Source organism: Dromiciops gliroides, chromosome 6, assembly GCF_019393635.1.
Source record: "Dromiciops gliroides isolate mDroGli1 chromosome 6, mDroGli1.pri, whole genome shotgun sequence".
NCBI classification, from domain to species: domain Eukaryota; kingdom Metazoa; phylum Chordata; class Mammalia; order Microbiotheria; family Microbiotheriidae; genus Dromiciops; species Dromiciops gliroides.
Genome location: NC_057866.1, coordinates 20,509,336 through 20,516,823, shown reverse-complemented (window position 1 = coordinate 20,516,823; position 7,488 = coordinate 20,509,336).

Sequence of the window (7,488 nt, the reverse complement as noted above, 5' to 3'; positions counted from 1 at the left end):
AAACCACTTTATAAACTTTAAATTGTAATGTCCAGTTCCAGTTATATTGGGAGTTGTAGCACTCTAGTAATATTGTTGGTCCTGGTTCCCTCAGTAACTACCTTTATGAAATATAAAATGACTCAGTTTCCTCCTCTAGAAAATGATATCAAACTGACTGTTCTCTAATCCCCCTTAGTTTCTCATGCAGCTGCCCTCCTTTGCACTTCTTTATCATTCCACCAGGAAACTCATGATTTTGCAAAAATTATTTTGCTTCTAGTATATTGATACCTCATCAGTATGATCTGCTCCAAAACCCCATCTGATTAGAGAGCAGAGCACAGAGAATCCTCTCAGAACCTGAGAAGAAAAAGGAGCGTTCCCAAACCATCTATTTCTTAAATTCCCACCCGACTGCATTCCTTTGTACTGCATGTCCCCATCCTAAGATCGTCCACCTTAACTCCCTCTTTTCAGCTTCCTTTTATATAAATCCATAGTGTGTTTTCCCCCATTTGATTGTAATCTCCTTGTGGGTAGATATTGTTTTTCTTTCTTTCTCTGTTATATTTGTATATCTATCATAAAAAAGGTAAAATGACCCATATGTACAAAATTATTTATAGCTGCTCTTTTTGTTCTGGCAAGGAATTTGAAACTGAGGAGATGCCCATCAATTGGGGAATGGCTGAACAATATATGAATGTAATGGAATACTATTGTGCTATAAGAAACGATGAGCAGTTGGATTTCAGAGAAACCTAGAGGGATTTGTATGAACCGATGATGAGTGAGATGAGCAGAACCAGGAGAACACTGTATCGACAACATCGTGTGTTGATCATCTGTGACAGACTTGATTCTTCTCAGCAGTACAATGGTCCAAGATAGTTCCAAAGGACTCATGATGGCAAATACTCTCCAAATCCAGAAAAAAATAACTGTTGAATCTGGATGCAGATCTAACCACACTATTTCAATTTTATTGTTGTGGTTGTTGCTTTTCTTTTTTGAGGTTTTATTTTCCTTTTTGCTCTGATTCTTCTCTTATGGCTCATGCAGAAATTATATATATATATATATATATATATATATATATATATATTTATCTCTAGCACTTACCACAGTGCCACATTGCCTGGTACATAGTAGGCATGTAATCAATGTTTGTTTCCTGACTGACTTCGTTCACAGTCAAATGTCTAAAGTTCCTTCCAGCTCAAATGTTATAGAGCCCTTTCTAGAGCTGAAATTGCATGTTTTCAGTTCTTTTCCAGCTCTAACTTCACATGGATTGAGGTTCCTCTCAACTGTGATACCTATAGGGAACAATTCTATTGTCCCTTCAAGCTCTGACACCCTGTTTTTTACAGGGCCTCTGTTCATAGTTCTGTTGACTCTTTGACCATTTTCAATCAATGTTGGAGCAGGCTCAGTTGGGATGACACCAAATCTGCATCTCTTTTGTATGATGTGCTTTGTCACATGCCCCCTACCAGCGACCTGCCACTTGTCACATACTTGGTATCTTGACTCAGGAGTGAATTGAATTTAATTAAGTCAGAGTTGCACAAAGTTGTAACCCTCACTCTCTCTTCCAGAGTTATCAAAGTCCTGTGGCAAGATAAAAGTCAGGAAAAATTGTTCTTTTCCAATGATTGCACAAGAGCATTTGATATGATACGGGCAGACACCCCTTGTGGATTAGCCCATCTGTTGACAGTTTATTGGAGTATGACACATGGTACACTTTCTTAGAGTCACCAGTGAGCCCAGTAGATACAAAAGATGTATGAGCCGCTTTGAAAATGGCTCAGCAATCACTCACACCAGAGGTATTAGTTCTACTTGAACACTCTATAAATCGGAGGAGGAAGAAGAGGCGGAAGAGAAGGAGGAGGAGGAAAAGCAGGAGAAAGGGAAGGAGGAGGAGAAGAAGTAGGAGAAAGAGGAGGAGGAGAAGTAGGAGAAGGGGAAGGAAGAGGAGAAGGAAGAGGAAGAGGAGAAAGGGTGAGTACTTTAGTGTGTTGTTTGGTTTTAGAATGAGTATACCTTAAAATTAAAAAAAAAAATAGCTCCCTTGCTGATGGGGAGATCTCTGAGATAGAAGGGTATAGATGGTTTAGGTTTCATCTTCTTTTATCTTCAAGATGGTGGTGAAAATAAATGCATAAGAAAGGAGAACTGGTAGGTGCTTTTGTTTGTTTTATTATATATTTTTTTAACTTTTGAAGGGGCAGAAATGCATGATGGTATGGAAAGGCTGGAGACCATTCAGAAGAAGGAGCGCAGGAAGGTGAGGATGTTAATCTCTGGGAATGTGATAATCTGGGCTCAGTGTAAATGGGTTGAGGAGAGACTTTCCTAACTTAAAGTTATCCAAAAATAGAATAATCTTCCTTATGAAGTCAATGTACTCCTCTTCAATGGAAGTCTACAAGCAGAAGTGGGTGATAGGATTTCTAATCAGGTAGAGCTTAACCTGGAGTCATCTTGCTGTTTCAGTGGATAGAGTGGCAAGTATAGAGATAGAATAGAATGGAATACTATTGTCCTATAACAAATGATGAACAGGTGGATTTCAGAGACACCTGGAAGGATTTACATGAACTGATGCTGAGTGAGAAGAGCAGAACCAGGAGACCATTGTACACATGATCAACAACATTGTGTGTTGATCAACTGTGATAAACTTGAGTGTTCTCAGCAATAAAAAGGTCCAACATAGTTCCAAAGAACTCATGATGGAAAATGCTCTCCAAATCCAGAAAAAAACAACAGCTGTGGAATCTACATGCAGATTGAACCATACTATTTCCACTTTTTTTTTCTTTTGAGGTTTTTCCCTTTTGCTCTGACTCTTATTTCACAACATGACTAATGCAGAAATATGTTTAATTTGATTGTACATATATAACTATAACAGATTGCTTGTTGTCTTGAAGAGGATAGAGGGAGAAAAAATTTGAAACTAGAAATCTTATAAAAACAAATGTTGAAAACCATTTCTACATGTAACTAGAAAATCATAAAATATTGTATGATAAAAAATAAATCAAAAAAATTATTAGATATTTATAATCATTCCACCATTGAGGGAGAAATTGTGGCCAATGATCATTGTTTTATAATTGCCACCAATTGTACCATCCTATGAAGTTTCTACATTATTTCCCAAGTAATTAAGTTCAATGGAATATTATCATCTGAATACTAGCTTCCAGAGAGAATTTAAGATACTCCTTAGAGATGGCATAGGAGACACAAGCTTCCCTCTGCCTCCTTGTTTTGTTGCCCAGAGGGAAATATACAGTTGAGGTACTCAATATTTTCATCCCCAAGAGTGTTAGAAAAATATGTAAGATTAGCAATATCTTTCCCATACTCAGGCTCTGTATAGACTAAAATGGCTTATTTCTTCCTTTTTGTCTTCTCAGGGGAATACTATGAACTAGACAACATTTTCTTTTATTCTATCACATGAGGAAAATTACTACAATTGTAATGTGATCAAGCTTTATGTTTCCACTGCTGTACTAAATGTGATATGATAAACTTATGGCTATTGTTATTGCTCTACTGAAATCATGGGAACATTTTTTTTTCTACCAGGCCCATTACTCCTAACATCTCAGCTCTAAGAAATATAGCATGAAAACAAAGATGCCTACATGCTGGTAAGTCAATGTATTTGGCTATTATCACCCATTTCCATCTCATTGCCAATTCTTAGACACCAAACTTCCCTGAATAATTGGACAGTTAGCAATATGTATTATCTGTAATACTCTTATGGCTAAACAGAATTTCTGGAGAGAGTAAGGTTTAACTTGAAATGGACATTTTTTTAATCACATGGGTAAATTTTTCTAAGTTTTTATTGAGTATATATGAATGTGTTGGGCTCTAAAATACCAAGAGTCACTGAACATAGTACCTGCCATCCAAAGGTTACTCTCAATTTACCAAGATGGGAAGATATATAAATGATCAAATTTCATATTAGCCAACATAAAGTAAGATTAATGTTATCGTTAGCATCGAACAATTCCATTTGGCTTGGAAAGAGTAACTCATTACTAGGAGGTAGGGTGTGAAAACATAACTTTTCAGGGAAGAGGATATTTAACCAGGCCTGTAAGGAAGAGTAGGATTTAAGTGTAGGTAAGGACAGAGAGCATTCCAGGACAGGGAGAAGGTTATTCTAACCACAAATGGTATTCTTTGCTTTTTTCAGTATCTTTTTACTTTTATGATAGGCACATATTTCTAATCTATGGAGCAATAAGAGGTAAGACTTGGTTTGATGAGATAATATAGCTTCCTCAGGGAGGGTTTTCAGAGGTTTGTTGTTAAAAGTTTGCTTTCTTTTAATTTTTTTTATCTTTTTTTATCATGTAAGTAAAAAATTGAGATCATTGACTTTATCACTACAAGATATATTAAGAGGAAGAAGTTAGAATATCAGAGCTGGTGGTGAAGTATTTGAATTTATAGGATCTTAAAATATGATGGGACCTCTGAATAAATGATGTCAAAGTTATAATGGAGTTTTAAAATATAATTTTGCCTTTTAAGTATAAAGTGTAACATTCGGAATGGATCGGGGAATATAGCATGTAATTAGCCACAGCTAAGGGACAGACTGAACTATAAAATGTTGGAGGTGGAAAAGGTCTTACAGAATATAACAAATGGTGTCAAAGCAGGAAGGAAAGGGGAAAAAATGAGACTATTAATCTGGAAAGGATCTTGACTGATAGTATATACAATGTTGGAGCTGAAATGGCTCTTATAATTAAACATTTCAAATCTACATAGCTGCTTTTCAGCTTTGCTTTGGAAGTTGGAAGAGGGCGGCAATAGATGTAATCTTTCCATGTGGCTTGCTACAATGAATTGTTGTGTATTGACCATCAAATACCTTGGCTCTATATAATTGCTTATATCCTTCATTTGCCTTATATCCTTTCCTTTGTTTTACTCCTCTTTTTCATTTGCAGATGCCTATTGTTGATTACATTCATTCTCTTGGAGAAAATTAGAAAAGACTCCCATGCAAGGAAAATTTGGAGAAGGTTACTAGGCTCTCTGTCTCTGTCCCTGTTTCTATATCTCTGTGTCTTTCTGACTCTGTCTCTATCTCTCATTCAGCATCTCTGTGTCTCTGTCTGTTTCCATCCTCTGTGTGTCTCTGTCTCTCTGTCTGTGTCTGTCTCCAACTCTTCCTCTCCCAGACCTTGCCCTCTGTTATTTTTTTTCCTTAGACTTGGTCCTATTTAAATATATCAGTATCCATGCTTATCTAGACTATTGGCATAATTTCTGAATTGATTTTTAATCCTCCAATCTATAGTATTTCCAAACAGGCCTTCACAGTGCTGCTCAAGTAATTTAAAATAAAATTAAAATAAGTTCTTTGATTAGACATATATTTATCAGTATATTCTCCCTCCATCTGCATGGACTCATATGAATTTTTTTAAAAAATCAGAAACAAAACAATAACAATTCTTTTATTTTGGGGGGTGGGGCAATGAATGTAAAGTGACTTGCCCAGGGTCACACAGCTAGTAGGTGTTAAGTGTCTGAGGCCAAATTTGAACTCAGGTCCTCCTGAATCCAGGGCTGGTGCTTTATCCACTGTGCCACCTAGCTATCCCAACAATAACAATTCTGAAAAATTAACGAACATATTGAAAAGTCTAGTAACATTTTCAGTGCCCATAATTTCCCACTGCTTCAAAGAAACCATATATTTTTCATATGTCTTCTATAAAACAAAACTTGTTTGTCTTATTATTGCTGAATTAATTTCAATTGTTTTATTCTTTTTTCCATTTGTTGTGGTGGTTGTTAGTTGATTCAGTTGGGTCCCATTTTTCATGAACCCTTTTGGGGTTTTCATGATAAAGAAATTGGAGTGGTTTGTCATTCCTTTTCCAGCCCATTTTACAGATGCAGAAACTAAGGTAAAATGAAGTCACTTAGACTTACCCAGTGTCATACACCTAGTAAGTATCTGAGGCCACATTTGAACTCAGGTTTTCTTGACTCCAGGAACAATATCCTATCTACTGCACCATCTAGCTGTCATTTCCATTTCTGCTGTCACAATTATTTTGTGACTTGTGATCTTTCTAATGCACTATTCTGTTATTGATATCCTTATATACTGCAAGAGCATCAGTGATCTCTGTTTCCCTATTGAATAAAGTAAAATGTTTCAACTCTTATCATTTAGCATCAACTTCTAAAATTTCTTCATTCCCATAACATCATGCCAATCTAAGACTCTCTCAGGCCCCTTAAATATATCATACACAAAACTAACACGTTATTTCCCTATATCCCCATATGTTTTATTCCTCCATTTCTTCAAGATTCACTTCCTGTAGGCAATTGTACTTGGATCCTCTCTCCTAACTGCAGGTCTTCTAGACATGAGTAATTGCTCCTCTAAATGACTCCCATTTCAGTTTTCCTTCTTGGCATGTATAATACCATCATTTTTCTAGTAGTATACTAAGTCAACTTGGACCTACTTATGAGAGTTCATTTGTTAAGTGAACATTTAAACCTCAAAAACTAGGCAATGTTTTTAATCAAAGGTTATTTCTGTTTGTTTTCTTGATTATCTAGAATAAGTTTGAATTTATATGTTTATAATTTAAATTTAACTAAAAATATGTCATGCCTATACTTTTTTTTTTCTTTCAGAGTGTCAGTTGTTATGTGTGTACCAGCATACTTTTGGAAGGTACAATGAATTTTGCATTCAGACTTGCTAAACACCCCCTCTACCACCCCTTAATACCTTATGTTGTTTCTGGTTTGTTCGTTTGTTTTGTTTTGTTTCTTAGTGTAAAATCCTTGAGAACAGCTCTGTGTCATATCTATATCTATTATAAGGCCACTAACAGAGGGCATTAAATGATTAGGCATTTTCTAAAAATCCATCTATATTTCAATTAAAAGATGATCTTAAGATTTCAAGTAACTTGTCCATGTTCACTTAAGTAATAAAATGGCAGGACAAGGCATGTGTAAATGCGATTGTGTGTGTGTGTGTGTGTGTGTGTGTGTGTGTGTGTGTTTTGGGGAGGGGTATTTTTAATGGAAAAATCCACCTTCTTCCTTGATATTGATCTAGTTAGTCTCTGAAATGTTTCAATTTGTGATTCATTCACTAGGCTTTCTCTTTAGGTTTAATTAAAATTGTAAATGCTAATCAATGATGCATGCAATGAAACTAAGCATTACTGACTTACAGTAACAATAATGGTACATCCTGAAAGACCTTAAATATGTTTGTAAATGAGATATCAGGGAGATTAATTTAGACATCAAAATAGTATCTTTGGTCCTTGATACTGGAGGTTGTACTGCACCATAAAGAAAGTATATGTAGAAGATGGCAAATATAAATTTCACTTATAATTGGGGCCTACTCCTGAAATTTTGTCAAAGCATCTTACCGAATAGCCTTTGCATAGTGAGAAATTT